Source organism: Tachysurus fulvidraco, chromosome 11 (assembly GCF_022655615.1).
Source record: "Tachysurus fulvidraco isolate hzauxx_2018 chromosome 11, HZAU_PFXX_2.0, whole genome shotgun sequence".
Lineage (NCBI taxonomy): Eukaryota > Metazoa > Chordata > Actinopteri > Siluriformes > Bagridae > Tachysurus > Tachysurus fulvidraco.
Genome location: NC_062528.1, coordinates 9,470,755 through 9,488,073, shown reverse-complemented (window position 1 = coordinate 9,488,073; position 17,319 = coordinate 9,470,755). Strand labels below are relative to the sequence as shown.

Below are 17,319 nucleotides of genomic sequence, written 5' to 3'. Positions count from 1 at the left end.
CTGCTAATGAAAGTTACAGTCTGACATTATATGCTAGCCCCTCTGATAACTACTTAAGTAAAATAAAGCAAAGGCATGTAGAGCTGAGTTGCACATCACCATTAGTACTGACTTGAAATCGATGATTGGTGACTTTTCATGTTTTTTTTTGTACTCTTCTTGTTGGTGCATTTATGCTCTGTTTGCTCTTTAAATGCTAAATCCTGTCCAAAATCCTTTCATGTTAGCGTGTGCTAGTTGTCCAGTGTTGGCTAAAATTACACTTCGGTCTGGCATGTACAGCAGAAATCAACAAACTTTCATTTCATTTCTTTTTTTTTTTTTTTTTTTTACGATTGTACTGTTTGTTCTGTCTTTGTGCTACTGCTAACACAGTTTTGTTTCGACACTTGCGCACCACCTGCTTTACGACGCCTTCAATGCCCTCATTGTTTTTTTTTTTCAAAAGTCTGTGATTTGTATCAGCACTTTTTCACTTCTGCTAGACTCCCTCTTCATTAGCTCGGGATTACAGAGAGACTGAGAGGTTGACATGCTAATGCTGCAGCTCTGGATTGTTACTGTTGCGCTTCTGTTAACCACCTACACAATTCCTACATTTTGGTACTTGCATTTTTTTAAACTGATTGATTTCGGTCTCTAAAATGAAAGTTTAGTGTACAGAATGTATTTTATTCAGCATTTATGCGCATAAATATTATTTTACAGAACAATTGCAACATATTTGTAATTGAATAGAAATTGCAAATGAATTGAAATTCATCGAGTTAGATTAAGAATTGACAAATATATTTTCTATCATCCTCCGCAATAATACTAGGCATGTAAGACAATATTTATGTTTTAAAAAATTGCAAGATGTACAATATTGTACACCATGTCTACCTGAGGCAGGAGATGGAGCCATAAACGCAGTGGAAAGCCGTGTGTGCTTGAGGTCCCTTGTTTTTCTGGATGCATGAGAGTCGTGACAACGAGGGTGTGCTGGGTGAGGAGCTCACGCTCAGGCTGTGGCGGGGGGGAGAGAACTCTGGGAGTGCTGCCAGCTACAGTCAGCATGGCTAAATAAGACAGCAGCTCTCTTTTAGCATACATCAGAGCCACACAACAAGGATTCCCCCGCACAGCCTGCCTCCTCCATGTAGGAATCACGCAGATGACCCAACCCACACAGCAACACTTCCCCAACAGAGTATATTTGGAAATGCTGTGATCTTTTGGAGGAAAGCTGTTAAACGGCAAACCTGAACCACATAATATTGCCAGTCAGGACGGAAAAATAAGAGGGAGTTTGTGTAAAAAGTTGAATCCAAACTCCCTTGAGAAGAAGTACGTCTGATGGATTAGAAGGAAGTGGCAACTTTTCAGATTTTTGTTTTTCTGTGAGTTTGGCAGCTCAGGACGCAGATTCACACGATGTCCAGATGGCTTCTGTGTGATGAGGCAGATAGCATGTCACCTGTTTCCAACCTTCAGCAGAGTGTTGGCCTTGCGTTGGATGTGTGCCGTTAGAGGTGATGTCGTGCCGTAGTGTAACTGGAACTTACATCGTCTCTTACGAGTACAAACAGTACTGCTATCTCTATGACACTCATCCGTTAACTACTTAACAGGAACCTGGTAATAGCTGCTTTCCTGATAGCATACACAGTCTGTTAGTTTCAGGACCTCACATTTACACCGAGACCTCTCGTTAAAAAAATACTTCTGTGTCGCCTTCTTTTCTAGCAGATTTTTCATTCATTTATCAGTATTAACTTTCAGAAGTGAAAAATAGAATATTTTTTTTTTAAATAGAATAAAATTTTTTATGTGAATTTCATCATTTCTTTCTATAAGTTACATCTACGTTCTGTTTTAATGTGACCCTAAAGGTTTAGGAAAAACCTGGCAAATCCATCATTGTTTTGTTAGAACACGTGTTTTAATGAAATAAATAAAACTCAATGCAAATACACAGTAGTTCAGTATTCACGATATTGAACATATCCTCTCTTTATATAAAATATTTATTAAAAAAAATCATCCTATTTTAATTGGAATCCACAAGTTTAATGTGGTCTCAGGCTCGTGTATGTCTATGTGAGTGGGAAAATGTAATGCCTGGAACTTCCAGCATTACAGTTGAACGATTGTACAAACCTGTGGACTTTAGGAACAAAGAAGCCTCACCATGCCTGTTTATTTAATTTATTTTCAGCACGTTCTCTTTTATAAAAGTATTATAAAAGCGTCTCCTTATACAGTTTTCCCTCATGAAATCTTTTGCTTTGTTTATACGCTTCATTGCTCACAAGCAGATTATTCTGATATTGTATGCAGTTTCTCACAGAAGTCTACTACAAACTCTTTCCAGTTACAAAGTGTGTGCAAGTTTAAAGGTCAAGACAAATGGGTGGGTGTGTATTGAACATTGAAATATTTAACACAGCTTTACAACATGCCTGAGCTGCACAGGGACCGCAGTGCCGTGTGCCCTTTAATTTGGAGAGTATTAATGAGTAATGTGGATATAATTAGCTAAATCCCAGTTGACTTTTCTTGTTTGTTGTGGAAAACATCAGTGAATTAATATGTACTGAAGTAAATCGGATTATTTTCCATCTTATACTTATTATAAGATATATTTATTATAACATATTTAGCCATACAGCTTTCTTTTGTCTAAAATATTTACACTATTATTCAACATCCTTCAGCTGTATCAGGAAAAAGCAGGACGTTATGGTCATATCAAATATCTGACTCTCTAGAGACTAGCTAGACTAATTCAAACAGCGCTATAGACAAGTAACTAATGGTGCTTTTATGGTCGTGTGGTACTACATTAGCAGAATGAATTACTCATGGTTTGAAAAGAGCATGCCAAATTGCAAACCGAACATCTGCAACACAGTGGTAATTAAGTAATAACGACAATGCATAGAGATATTAGTCACTTATCTCTGCAGATTCTAACAACATGACAAAGACATGCAACATGCAGTTGGTTCTTACTTGAGTCCAAATTTCACTGCACACACGCAGACGTGGTTTGTAGACGAAACTGCTTCAATCGGCTTGTGGACGATGCCGTGATGGTTACGGACCTCCGTAGAATGTTCAGTATTTTACAGGCTTGTTTTTTTTTAAAGATGAATCAAGGTGAATGCCTTGATTCCTAAATGATTACATGCACTTAATGCACTTTAGTCTTGAGGTCTAGAATAAGTTTTGAAATAGTTTAGCTCTTTTTACCTGTACACTGACAGGCATTTTCAATCCGTATAAACAAATCAATAATTTTCTGGCCACAAGTCTGATATAAACAAATCAGGACACTGTTGGCTGGGATAACTTTACACAGGATTTACAGTAAACTTCAAATTTTAGATGCTTATGAACAAGCACTTGGGGCATCTCAAAGAGCAAAAATAGGTCTGATATATAATAGGTCAATATATTGCCCCAACGTATAAAAGACTATGAATTCCTAATTCCCTAAGTGTCTACTTTCATATGAGCCATTAAACATCAGTGTGGAGTTTGCATTGCACGACAAAGAAATTTAAAGCTGAGCACTGACACCACAAACCAGGAAATTTTAGCTAAAAAAATTTGTTTTGAAGACACATTCCCTTTAAAATGGTTCCTTGTAATGAAGTGGAATAACTACCAGTAATACATGTTAAAAATGTTTAATTCTTTTTATTTTCTTGGTCAAATTCACCGTTATACACAATACGACATGCAGTGAAATGCTTTTTTCCCCCGCAGTCCATGTCATAAAAATAGAAGCTGAATTTCAGTCAGACTAGAATACAACTGTACAGTAGGAAAGGGGAAAATATCCAGAAAATATAGAAAGATAGTCTATGAATACAGAGTATGGCTGATACGAATATGGATATGATGATATAAATACAGAAGGAATGATGTGTGCTGTTGTGTTCAATTTTAGTACAGTATATTTTTTGCTGTGCAAAAAAATCTGGTTGAGGTAGTGGGTGTTCTGCAGACACAAATCCAGACAAGCCCAAGCTTTATGTGTTGGTGAATGAGTCGAATCGTGGAAGCAAAATTTATAACCAAGGCAATCTTACTTGCACTTTACTGAAATATATACTGGTCAGTGCTGTACTGTGTACATTACTGTAATGTTTTGTACTGTCTTTTACTGTCTTCTGTCTTAATTGTCTCCTGTATTTAATTGTCTCCTGTTTGTTACTGTCTCCTCTCTTGCACTGTCTCTTGTCTTGCACAGTCTCCTGTATGCTACTGTCTCCTGTCTTTTACTGTCTCCTGTCTGTTACTGTCTTCTCTCTTGCACTGTCTCTTGTCTTGCACAGTCTCCTGTATGCTACTGTCTCCTGTCTTTTACTGTCTCCTGTCTGTTACTGTCTTCTCTCTTGCACTGTCTCTTGTTTTTCACTGTCTTGTTTTGCACTGTCTCATGTCTTGCACTGTCTCCGCTGTCTGTTGCTGTCTCCTGTCTTTTACCGTCTCCTGTCTTGCACTGTCTCCTGTCTCTTACTTTCTCCTGTCTTGCACTGTCTCCTGTCTTTTACTGTCTGCTGTCTTGCACTGTCTCCTGTCTTTTACTGTCTGCACTTTTTGTACAGGTTTGCACACATGTGCTTGAAACATTATACACTTTACTTAATCCTTAGCTCTGTTTTGTTTAATGTAGCTTAGTGTTTTATGCAGCCCCATGGTCCAGGAGGAATGTTGTTTATATTTCATGTTCTGCATCAGCTATATGTGGTTGCAATGACAATACACCTTCTTGACCTGACTTGACTTGACAGTAGCACTTCATTTGCACCGGGAAGATTCCAAAACACAAGCTAGAGCATTCCCATATTGCAAACATCAGTACATCATTTCAGAGCCAAATTCCTGCTGTATGAACAAATGACCAAAAAAGAATCTCTGTCCGAACGCTGCTGGATATGATCCATTCTTATTTTTTACATAATCATGCTGACGAAGAACCCTTACTTTTTATTAACAAGTCAAATTCATCCCATGTATTAATTGGATAACAAAGAAAAGCAAGCCTAATTTGAGCATCTCTCCCATCTGCTGAAATGTAGCTCGGCAGCTCACCGAGACAAACTGTGGGTTGATGAAATGTCTAATTATTTGCACTAAACCCCACTTTGGCAGGAGTCATTACATTTGAAATTAAATTTTGTTGTGCAGCTAATTTAGAATGACAAGATCTGGAGGTTACCAGAGAACCGGGAAAAGTCTCCGGTATTCCAATCTGTCACTCTTTAAACACACATTTGGCTATGTCAGAATCTATTAAGTGCAAACACACACACACACACACACACACACACACACACACACACACACACACACACACACACACACACACACACACACACACACACACACACATTTACATTTACATTTACAGCATTTGGCAGACGCCCTTATCCAGAGCGACATACATTGCTTAAATCTCTAACATTGAATACATTAGCACATTAATGCATTAATGCACACACACACACACACACACACACACACACACACACACACACACACACACACACACACACACACACACACACATACACAGAGGCTATTTTCTCTATTAGTGGTCTTGATTAGGTTTATTTCTAGATTTTCACCAGCATGTAGTTCTATGATGTACAGTCTATCACAGTGGGTGGTGTATTAGAGCATCACTTTGTGATCGCTTTGTCTGACATGATGCCTCTGAACTGTCCCAGATTTGGACAGAATGGATTCAAGAGGAGCTCTCATCACGCTGTGGCATGTCGGCTCTCCCGCAGCGTGACTCAAACATGCACAGTCAATAAGCCGAGTCGGATACTGTGCTGGGGACCATGAGAAACCCCCGCAGGCTCCCTGTTCCCTCTGATTTTAGCTACAGGGGTTGCACTTTTGGGGGTCTCTATGACAGAGCCAGAGCATTAAAAGCTAGAGCAAGATGAAATCATTTTTCACATGTTCTCTCTTTATCCAAGAGCCCATAGATATGACTGCTCATTTACTTTTATGTAGGAATTTAACAGTGATTAATTGGACATAGTTAAGTGTGCGTGAAACAGCTGAAATCACAGCTAGATTGACCTTTTAAATGCTTGACATCTGATTTGAAACACCGCTGCAGTGATGTGACAATAGGTGAGTGAATGAAGAAGAAACAGTGAAGAAGTGTCTGGAATTTGGAGTTATTCAGAAACAAAAGAGTCACTACTGTCAATTGAGATTGCAATTTGTTTATGAGGATATATTCTAACTAAAGTTAATGGTGCATTTATAAGCATTTCACAAGCAGACTGAGAAATGTAAATCACATTGTCGCATTTTAATTAATGAATTAATTAACGTATTCATTCATTCATTTTCTACCATTTATCCGAACTTCTCGGGTCATGGGGAGCCTATCTCAGGTGTCATCGGGCATTAAGGCAGGATACACCCTGGACTGAGTGCCAACCCATCGCAGGGCACACACACACTCTTATTCAATCACAGAATTTTCCAGAGATGCCAATCAACCTACCATGCATGTCTTTGGACCAAGGGAGGAAACCAGAGTACCCAAAGGAAACCCCTGAGGCACGAGGAGAACATGCAAACTCCGCACACACAAGGCGGAGGCGGGAATCGAACCCCCAACCCTGGAGGTGTGAGGCAAACATGCTAACCACTAAGCCAAAGTGCCCCCTTATTTATTTATTTATTTATTTATTTATTTATTTATTTATTTATTTATTTATTTATTTATTTTTGTGTAAACACAAAATGCTACGCAGGTCTTTTTGACCGCTAAATTGTAGAAAGGTGACAGGACTTTATCATAGTCAGGGTCCCAATGTATCCAGAGGCAATTTTGGGAACACCTTCAATATGATGCAAGTCTATTCCAAGGCTCCCAAAGGCTCACATACTTATTTTCAGCTTGAAGCCATTTAGCAAGGCTGATTTACTTACCTGCATGTTTTTGGGGAGCTACGAGGAAATCGTAGATCCTGGAGAAAACCCAGACGTTGCAAAACTCCACAGATGCAAAACTCCACACAGAGAACAAGCCAAGTTCAGGATCACACTGGAGTCTGCCATCCTGGAGTTGTGACGTCTCGGGTCTACAAGTTGATTTATAATTTTCCCACTAATCAGAACTGGTGAAGGCTCACAGATTCATTTTAAAATATCCCATCACTTTGATTTACTACAACAAGCTTTCTGAAACTCTGACAGTTATACAGAGTACTAGTAATTTCATCATCACACTCCCATAAGTCAGATCACTGACACTCTCCAGGTCCTGGCAGTGTATTCTTGTGTTTGCATCTTTTGTGTAATCATCTATCAAAGAATAACAATAAAGTTTCCAAGTGGCACAGCAGAAAAGCCACAATACTAACGCTATTTGTGGCCAGGGGTCAAGAGAGTACAACTAGCCACTCTCTGTTCTTTTCTTCCCTGTCAATCAGATCAACATTCACAATCAACCAACCATAGGTCCCTTTGAGCTTATGCATGCAGAAGAGAGCAGATATTGTTTTCCTCTGATTGTGTTTCCCTCTCTATTCTGAAATTGGAGAGTTAGCTATTGGAAATTGGTAAGATCAAAACGGGGTGATTAAAAACAAATGATAAGAAAGCACTAATTTAGGTAAATATAGATATACGTTGGAAACAGCCAGTGACTCAGCTGTTCAGACAGTCAGAGGAAGTTCATTAAAGCCCCGAGTCATGATAATTGCTCCTGTCTGAGTGGTGTGTGTTGTGTTGGCTGGTATATGACAGGTAGGCTGTTTATTAATTACTTGACTTTCCTATTAAACCTGAGTCTGCACAATCAATCAGACAAACCGAAACCGAATTCTAAGTGAACACCTTATTAGCTCATTATCTCCTATCTCGCTCAGCTGAAAACATAAACATCAGCACATTTTAATAACGTTTAGTAACTGTTCTTTTGTACACACGCTCACAGTTACGCAATTCACTCAGATGCTTCCAGCATCAGAACAACTCGAGATGCCCATCAGATTTTAGTATTCTCTGTAATCCCCTTTTTCCCATTGCTGCAATCTCACAGAGTTTTAGACTAGAGCAGATGCCCTGGCTGAGTTAAGCCTTGAGCACAGGATGGAATTGAGCTCATAATATTTTATTGTAATGATGAATGGGTCATACAGGCATCGTACCTTTGCTCTGCACCTGTTAAATAGGAGCTTGTGCCGGTGTAAGAGCACAAAGGAAAAGGAGATTTATCTGTTTAATATTTTAATATTCCCTTTCCCCCTTATGATGTTTTTTAAGAACCATCTCTCCATTAATCATGTTTATGTGACCCTTTAGTCAGATGGAATAGATGGTGTTTTCAGTGTTGTTGTTTTTTTTCATTCTTGTGGTGTGTTTGTTTCATTAAACTGTGTATATAATTGTAGTCCTGTTGACACTTGCAAATGTTTTTCAGACCCAAAGCTATTTGCGATGATGAGTTTGAGCCTGCTTGGTACCCACCGGGGTATTGATGTTATACAAGGATAGGTTTCTCACCTATTAGTCAGGTTTTTAGAGTCAGAACAGAGCGAAACTGAATAGCAATTTCGATCAGTATCACACTCTACATAATTAGAGGAATAAAATAAAAATAAAAACACTCTTAAAATGATTCTATTTATAGATCAAAAAAGAAAAAAGGAAAAAAGGTAAATAAACCTTTGCCTAGTGGCACAGAAATAAAAAAAAAATCACCTGAACTCAGATTATTATATATAACTATATAACTTATAACCAAGTAATTATAACCAACATTTTGTGCAAAGATAACATGGCTGTGAGTTCAAATCCCAATCCCAAATCTCCAAGCTGCTACTCTTGAGGCTGCGAGCAAAGCACTTATCCCTCAACCGTTCAGTTGTATAACTGAGATAAATCTTTTAGATGCTCTGATTAAGCGCATTAAAAAGATGCGTAAAAAAATTCCAGAACATTTCTGTAGCACTACAGCTCTGTTATTTGGCTGAGTTTGTGCTTCACAGTTCAGTTTAGCAGAACTACAAGAAATTGTGCCTGCAAACCAAAATACACACCATGTTAGATGTACTTGCATTTACATCTGTGCTATTTGGCAGAAATTCTTATCCAGAGCAACTTCCTGAAGTACTTTGAAGTATCGTATCTATCAATGAATAGATCGATACTGGCTCACTAGGTCACAGACTAAGTATACCATTAGACTGCAAACTCTGTTGGGTGGAAATACTACAGTACAAGTAAAGCAGACAGACTTCCTTCTACACTGAGAGATGGTAAGACCAGTCAAGGAGTACTTGAGGATCAGAGAGAGAGTGGTGCAGGGCGGGATGTGATAAGAGATTTAAGGTGAGTGGGTTCTGGTCTGGTTCTGCTTTGTAGGCAGGGATCAGTGTTCAATCTAGTGAAGGCAGCCACAGGAAGCCAGTGGAGAAAGTGTAGCAATGGGGTAGTTTGGGAGAATGTAGGAAGGTTGAAAACAAATCATGCGGATGCATTTTGGATCAGCTGCAGAGGTGGAAGACCTGAGAGTAGACCAATCTTGAAATGAAAAAGGAATAAATAAGGCCCTGATTGGTGTCTGGGAATCAAATTGAACAAAACCTACTGATATTGTAAAGATGATACTATCATGAGCGTATCAGGTTAGTGATGTGAAAGAAAATGACAGCTGATTGTTTATGGTTACCCCAAAGGTGTGTGTGGTGATTGAAGAGGAGATCAACAAGCTTTCCAGTGAAATCGCAAGATCTGAGTGAGATACTTTATGCAGTTAGGTTGATTTCAATTGAATTACATTTTCATTGCAGTTGAACTGTATTAGTGTTCAGTCAGAACCTTACGGAGATCTTGCTCAGTAGCTTCTGGACCAATTGTTTTGGTCTACACCTAAATGTGATTGCTGTGTCCTCACCTGTCCAAATGACCACACCGAAGTGGAAATGTTTCAGGATTGGACTTAAAGGGAATACATCATAGTACACATGGGAAATCTGGATTTGAATCTGAAGCATCCAGAGAACCTCTTCAAAAAAAACACTGGACTGGTGTGTGATTGTTCCATCCATGTGATTAGTTAGTAATTGTGTGAATGCTGGGAAACGCTTATTATAGTCAGCAGAGGAAATATATTGCCTTTATGATATATGGAGTGGTATGTGAGCTTAGGTAATTAGCTTAGCTTTTGTGAAGCAAGTGTTTGTACTGACAACACTGTGAAAAGTCTTCTCTTAAGGGTTCGGCCCCTGGTTCACAGGTGTTCCTTCACAACGAGATCCAAAATGTTGATGTTTGAATGATTAATGCAAAAAAAATAGTAAAAAAAAAACAAAAAACCCCGTAAATGCACAAAGGGACGTTAGTAAGAAATTCTGTGTGAAAGAAACCTGAGCTTATGAGTCCAAACAATCATAAAATTATACAATCCAGAGAAAATTTATATTTAATCATATCACTGTGATGTGTAGACCTAGAAGACTAGGGGAAAAAGCAGAGAGCAAAAAAACAAACAAATAAATATTAAGAGGTTTTGGTTCCTTGATCTCTGGTATCTGGACTGACATTTATCTGGACTTGTCTGTTATATCAGCTTTTCACCTTGAGTACTTATTTGTTCTTCAGCATGAATGGAAATTATTTACCCGTCCATACATAATCATAGTAACCCACCGTTTCACTTTGTTTGAAGTGAGTGTGAGGAAAGGGAATGGCATGCTTTAACACACTCATCCTCCAAGCTTCTACCAGTGACGACATCCTGCTGCTATTATTAAAGGTGTTGCTCTCTTGGATAAATTTCTCACGGCAGAAATAGCAGGGGTGCGGAATAACTGCTTGAAAAATTTCCTCAACCCTTCATTTTAGCTGTCAGATATTATTTGGGGTGTTGGGAAAAGTGGTTGTGGGCTCACTTTATATGACATTAAAGCACTTACTGTACTATTTCAATGGCAGATTTGTTTTCAGTGTCACAAGTCTTATTCTACTATTGCACAAAAGGCAGTTGACTCTTGACTTCACCTCATTTTCATCCTGTCTTCACGGTCAAGCTCTTGACCTGAGCGGCTTTTCAGCTTGCTCTCTGGTCCCAATCTGCCGGAGGGTGTGGTATGAGATGGATGAGTCATTAAGCTCTTCTCCCACTCTCTTCTCAAGCTCCTCTGACTCTGTTCCTCTGGCTTTTTTTTTTCCAATTTTGTGACCAGGAAATTTACATTTTTGCATCCAGTGTCAGCCAACACTGTATGCTGTACACTTCTTGACTCAGTGTTGTAAGGCACTTTTTCCTGAGCAGCTCCTGCAGGGGGTCTGAACACTAACGCAAAAAAATCCCTCACAGTCAACCTGTGAATACATGTTTATGACCTCTCGATGTTTGGATCTAATTACACAGAGATTCCGAGTGGCTGACTCATCTAGGTTATCCTCTGCTAATTAAACTGCAGCAGCCCCAGTGGCTCTAGTCACTCTGCCGTGTACCAGTGCTCACAGTGGGTTTAATTGTAGCTTGCCCACTCATGCTCACTACTCAGAAATATCCTCATGGGCTTGGTACACACATCTAAGCAAACATGATTTTTTTTAATCTCATTTGTTGTGTCTGGATTGCACATTGCAAAAAGTGATCAGTTTCATATTGAGACCGTAGTAAGGAAAAAAAAAAACAAACTGAACAACTTAACAACAAATCGATGTTTCTAATTACTTTGTGATCTTCCACTGGGAGATTTATTTTACATGTGAGGAACAGTAAGAAATATCCCTTGCAGCAGCACTTAAGCCCTTTTCTGTTCAGCCATGTCACTTCCTCATCTGTGCACAGCTTCACACTTCAAGTTAATTTATTCATCAACGCAATCATAATATAACTTGTATATATAATCGAATGAGCTTCATTGCAGAGTAAGCTCACTAATACGAGGAATTATTTTGTGCTGGAGAAAAAGTGTACACAGAACATTACAGTACAGTACAGTGAGGCATAAAAAACATAACCAAGATTTAAGAAAACAATACAATGTGCTGTTGAATGTCACTGGAACACGGTGAGGAGGAAAAGAATCTGCTGATTGTTGTTTATATTCAATCTAACCATTTGATTTTCATTCAAAATGAAAAATGAAAACTTCTGTAAAAATCATGGTAGCAGACAAGCACTAACCTCTCACAGGAAAAACATAAATACAGCACCATCTAATCAATTAACAGTAGAATCATTATGGAAATCATGTTCAATAATTCAATATGAGCATATTTCAGGGTGAAGTTTTCGTTGAACTATTTTTCAGAGGCTTATGTTCAAAGAGTAGTGCAGGGTGAAGGTGAAAGCTAATTCGCTAGTGTTAGCTAGTGCTAATGTTTATTATTTTTTGGATCCACATACTCTCCTGACCTGCTCTGAACACTTGTTCTTTTTCTTGTTTTTGGTGTCAAGAAGTGTTGTACAAGAAATAACAAAAAAATAAAAATAAATAAGTCCCACAATTAAATCGGATTAGACTGTGCAGACTTAGCCACATGTTCTGCAGTCCAATGTAAATTGACCCCTACAAACAAATATGGCTAGAATCACATTGGAAATGGTTGGGTTTCATGTGTATTTTCTTTAGTACAATGGAAGATCTGACGTGTAGTTTTTCAAAATCCAAATTTTTTACCCCTTCTAAATGTTATGAGTCATAATGCAGACATTAGAAACAAAATTCTAATATGTGCTGGTTAAAAATAAAGCCTTTTTAAACAGACCATATGACTGATGATTCAGTGGCCACAGATTTACTAAGTCAGCATTTTGTGCCAAAATAAAGAAGCAAAGAAATGTTTCAAATACATTTAAAAATATAAAGCAGAGAAACGAAATATAGGAGCTGCAAGCCATTTGTGGGTTTTTTTGTGGTGTCATGTCACACTCTACAATGATGCTTAATGACTTATATGAAAGTAGACACTCAGAGTTTTAAGAATTTGTTGTTTTTTTAGTGTATTTTTGCTTTTACCTTGCCTTTTAGGGGCAATATATATTGTTTATTTCTGTTTTTACCTAGCTTAGTAGGGTCAATATATTTATAGAAAAGTTCACACAATGTTAATCACACAAATATTCAAATGTTTAAATCTTCAAAATAGTGATATCAAAACCATGCTCCAAGTGCTTATTTATAAGCCTCTAAAAAATGACGGTGTTACATTTATACCGATGGCTGTTAAGTCGATTTATCCGAATGCCAGTGTAATAGTATAATGGGTTAAGTAAGGTTAGTTTTTTCGAGTTACTAGTTTTCTAATTCTGTGGCAGCAAACAAATAAATAGTAAAATGAAGTGTCTTGGTTAGTTAACATTAGCTGGCTTTAACATCTCCACTGGAACGTAATAAACACTGCATAAATAGTGTGGGTGTCATTGAAGCATATATCACCAACCATTCTTTAGTACAATCGGAGCTGAGTGTTAGGCTTCTGTATCAGGCTTCTGACACAATTCTTAGGCTCTCAATCTCTGCTTGATTGTTTAAAACATTTCTTCACCCCTTTTACCCAAACCTTCCACCTCGTGCTCTTGCTTTTCTTCTCTCCTGTTTTTCCTCTCTTTCCCTCCCACACAGCGTACAGCTGCCTGGTGCTTCTGTTACGCAGTTCATTACTGTCAATTACAGTGAGTCACATCTCCAGCTTGGCAGCACATTCACAGGTGGCTCCTCCCAACAAAGGCACAGATGTCACACAGACACACACTCACTCGACTCCAAGCTCCTCCATGAGTGATTACGAGTACCGATTATAGTCGCGGATCACTAGATCATCACTAGACATCTGTTTCTTACAGTAAATGGTTATTTCATTTCAGGTTATAAATCATATGCACTTACATAGAATAGATATTTAAAGAATATTACACATTAAAATTAATCATTTACATTGGTGTGAAAAAGTGTTGGCCCCCTTCCTGATTTTTAATTTTTTTGCACGTTGTTCACTCTTTAATGTCTCAGATCATCAAATATTTTTTAATTGTGTGAAAAAAGTTTTAAATTTAAATTGTGTGAAAAAAGTCTTTGCACCCCCTGTTAAAACCTAACTTTACTGTGGTTTATCAATCAAAAAATCACAAGACCTGACTGACAAAGTGAAGTAGACCAAAAGATCCACAAAAGCTACACATCATGCCGAGATCCAAAGAAATTCAGGAACATATGAGAAAGAAAGTAACTCAGTCTGGAAAAGGTTATAAAGCCATTTCTAAAGCTTTGGGACTCCAGTGAACCACAGTGAAAGCCATTATCCACAAATGGTGAAAACATGGAACAGTGGTGAACCTTGCCAGGAGTGTCTGGTCGACCAAAATTACTCCAAGAGCGCAGTGACAACTCATCCAAGATGTCACAAAAGACCCCACAACAACATCCAAAGATCTGCAGGCCTCACTTGCCTTAGTTAAAGTCATTGTTTATGACTCCACTATAAGAAAGAGACCGGGCAAAAATGGCCTGCATGGCAGAGTTCTAAGACGAAAACCACTGCTGAGCAAAAAGAACATAATGGCTCACCTCAGTTTTGCCAGAAACATCTTGATTATCCCCAAGACTTTTGGGAAAATACTCTGTGGACTGACGAGACAAAAGTTGGAAGGTGTGTCCCATTACATCTGGTGTAAAAGTGACACTGCATTTCAGAAAAAGAACATAATACCAACAGTAAAATATGGCGGTGTTAGTGTGATGGTCTGGGGCTGTTTTGCTGCTACAGGACCTGGAAGACTTGCTGTGATAAATGGAACCATGAATTCTGCTGTCTGCCAAAAGATCCTGAAGGACAATGTGTGGCCATCTGTTCGTGACCTCAAGCTGAAGCGAACTTGGGTTCTGCAGCAGGACAATTATCCAAAACACACCAGGAAGTCCATCTCTGTATGGCTGAAGAAAAACAAAATGAAGACTTTGGAGTGGCTTAGTCAAAGTCCTGACCTGAATCGCATTGATATGCTGTGGGTGGGGGGTTGTTAATGTGATTGGCTTAGTGATTTGCCTTGCACCGGTGGGGGTCGGAGGTTCGATTACCGTTTCCGCACTGTTTATGGAGTTTGCGTTTTCTTCCCATGCTTTGGGGGTTTTCAGTGGGTACTCCAATTTCCTCCTCCAGTTTAAAGACACGTGATGTCAGTTGACTGGCATCTCTGTAGTGTGTCTCCTGCCTTGTGCACCGAGTCTCCTTGGATGGATTAATGTTATGTTCCGTATTTTTTATTTGTTCGAACAAATATTAACTGACTTAAAATTCCCAAAGTAAGATGGTCTCAGACACTCAATAATACTGGGTAGGACCAAGCCTTTGTTCGCAGAGGGGCCTCAGTTCTTCCTGGCATGGATTTCATAAGATATTGGATTAAAACATGATTGCATGACATAAATCCTGCAGGTTTGTCACCTGTGCATTCATGCTGCAAATTACCTTTTCAGATCCAGTGAATGGGGAAGCCACTAAAGAACACTGAACTTACACTATTTCATGTTTATGGAAGCAGTTTGAGACTTTGTAATTTGCTCTTTATCATTCTGCAATTAATAAGCCGTTATTAGATGGGCAACCTGTCAGCAACAATACAGGTAAGCACTGGAATAAAAACGATGCTTGGTTGGTATTAAGTGGCATGTGCCAAGAAAACATTCCCCACACCATTACACCACCCCCACCAGGGTGGACTGGAGACACAAGGCAGATTGGGTCCATGGATTCATGCTGTTGAGGCTATTCTGTGTATAGAGTTGTATACTGTATATATGAATATCCCAAGAGATCAGTAGTTTCTGAAAAACTGACCCACACCACAGTTAAAATCAAACTCCTATTTTCTGTGTTTTATATTTATATTAGATATTTAATGTTATCATCTAAAGTTCTTGTGCTGCTGCCAGATGATTAGCTGATTGGATAAATGTGTAAATGTGCTCATAAACAGGTATAACCTAATAAACTACACTGTATGATCGAAAGTTTTCGGACAACTTCACTCTCATATCTTCACTCTCATACACTGGCATTCCTTTAATTGTATAGCATGAATTTCAATTAAATTAAATTCTATTAGTATATTGCTTTTAACAATTGACATTGTCACAAAGCAGCTTTATGGGAATATACAAATTTTGAACCTATATGATACCATTTTAAATTTAATTTTATCCCAATTAAGAAAGCCAGAGGCAACAGTGGCAAGGAAAAACTCCCTGAGATGATATGAGGAAGAAAGCTTGAGAGGAAGCAGACTTAAATGCGAACCCATCCCAGGCTTTGTATGCAGTTGTAATAAGATTTCAGTTCACTTGACGTAGGGGGCTCAAACATGTTCCAGCATAACAATGCCACTCTCTAAGTGTATACTTTTCTTCATTACAAAAATGACAGAGTCTATTAGCCAGGCAGCTTCAGATGTGAAACTGGTTGGTTTGCAGGGTACATTTCAAGTGTATTTGTCTTTAAGAAATGTAAAGATTATAGTGTTCAGTTTTTCATTTTAGCAGCTAGAATTAGTCTGGAGAAACACTTAAGGACAGAGCTACAGGGTAGTATGTAATGCCTTTCATTGCCTTTTATTGCTGAAACTCCTCCAAAAAATAATTCTCATTCAAAACATATGAATTAGGTTAACTGGGGACATTACGAAAGAGTCAAGATTGAACCATGAACCCCAGAGCCGTAATTTGGCAATGCTTATTTTTGTAAGTGAATCCACTTGTTTCAAATTTAGCAAAACTTATGTATAGCAAAATAAATATGTAAAACACAGAAACACACTTATACATCACCTCCAAGGGCATGCTTGGAAAGAACAGTGTGTATTTAATCTCTCTGCATGCTCAGTTCACTCTTTCCTGTCAGCCATTGCTATCTGTGCCTCCGCCTTAATTAGATCTTCTAATGAGCTCAGAGGAGATTGAACTACGGAGACGTCAAGTCCAGACAACTTCTCTCCCCCCCTTCCTTGCTCAGCGTGGCTGTTCTCTCGATTTCAATAAATTGAAGGCTCTTTCAGCTATTAGTGTGCCATTAGGACCCCTTTTGTCATTTCCTAAGCGGAGCTGCGAAACTTCGGCTCTGGGATTTGTCGGGCCTAATATGGTCGATCAGCTTCAGCTCATTAAAACCCATGTGAAGTTCGAGATGCATTTAACAGTACTAATTCCCTCTGATTGAGTGGAGAGTATTCAGTTGTAAAGCCACTAGTGCAATGTGGGACTTGACCGTCTGGTATTTTTTTAAAACATATTTTAAAAGCTCTAGTTATTTCATTTTATTCTTTACAGCCTACTA

The 17,319-nt window shown here is 38.6% G+C and overlaps 1 protein-coding gene across 5 annotated transcripts in view; it reads left to right on the top strand.

The window, feature by feature from the left end:
* sgsm2 (small G protein signaling modulator 2) overlaps positions 1-17,319 on the top strand; it is a 50,713-nt gene that overhangs the window by 7,096 nt on the left and 26,298 nt on the right. The window lies entirely within an intron of this gene.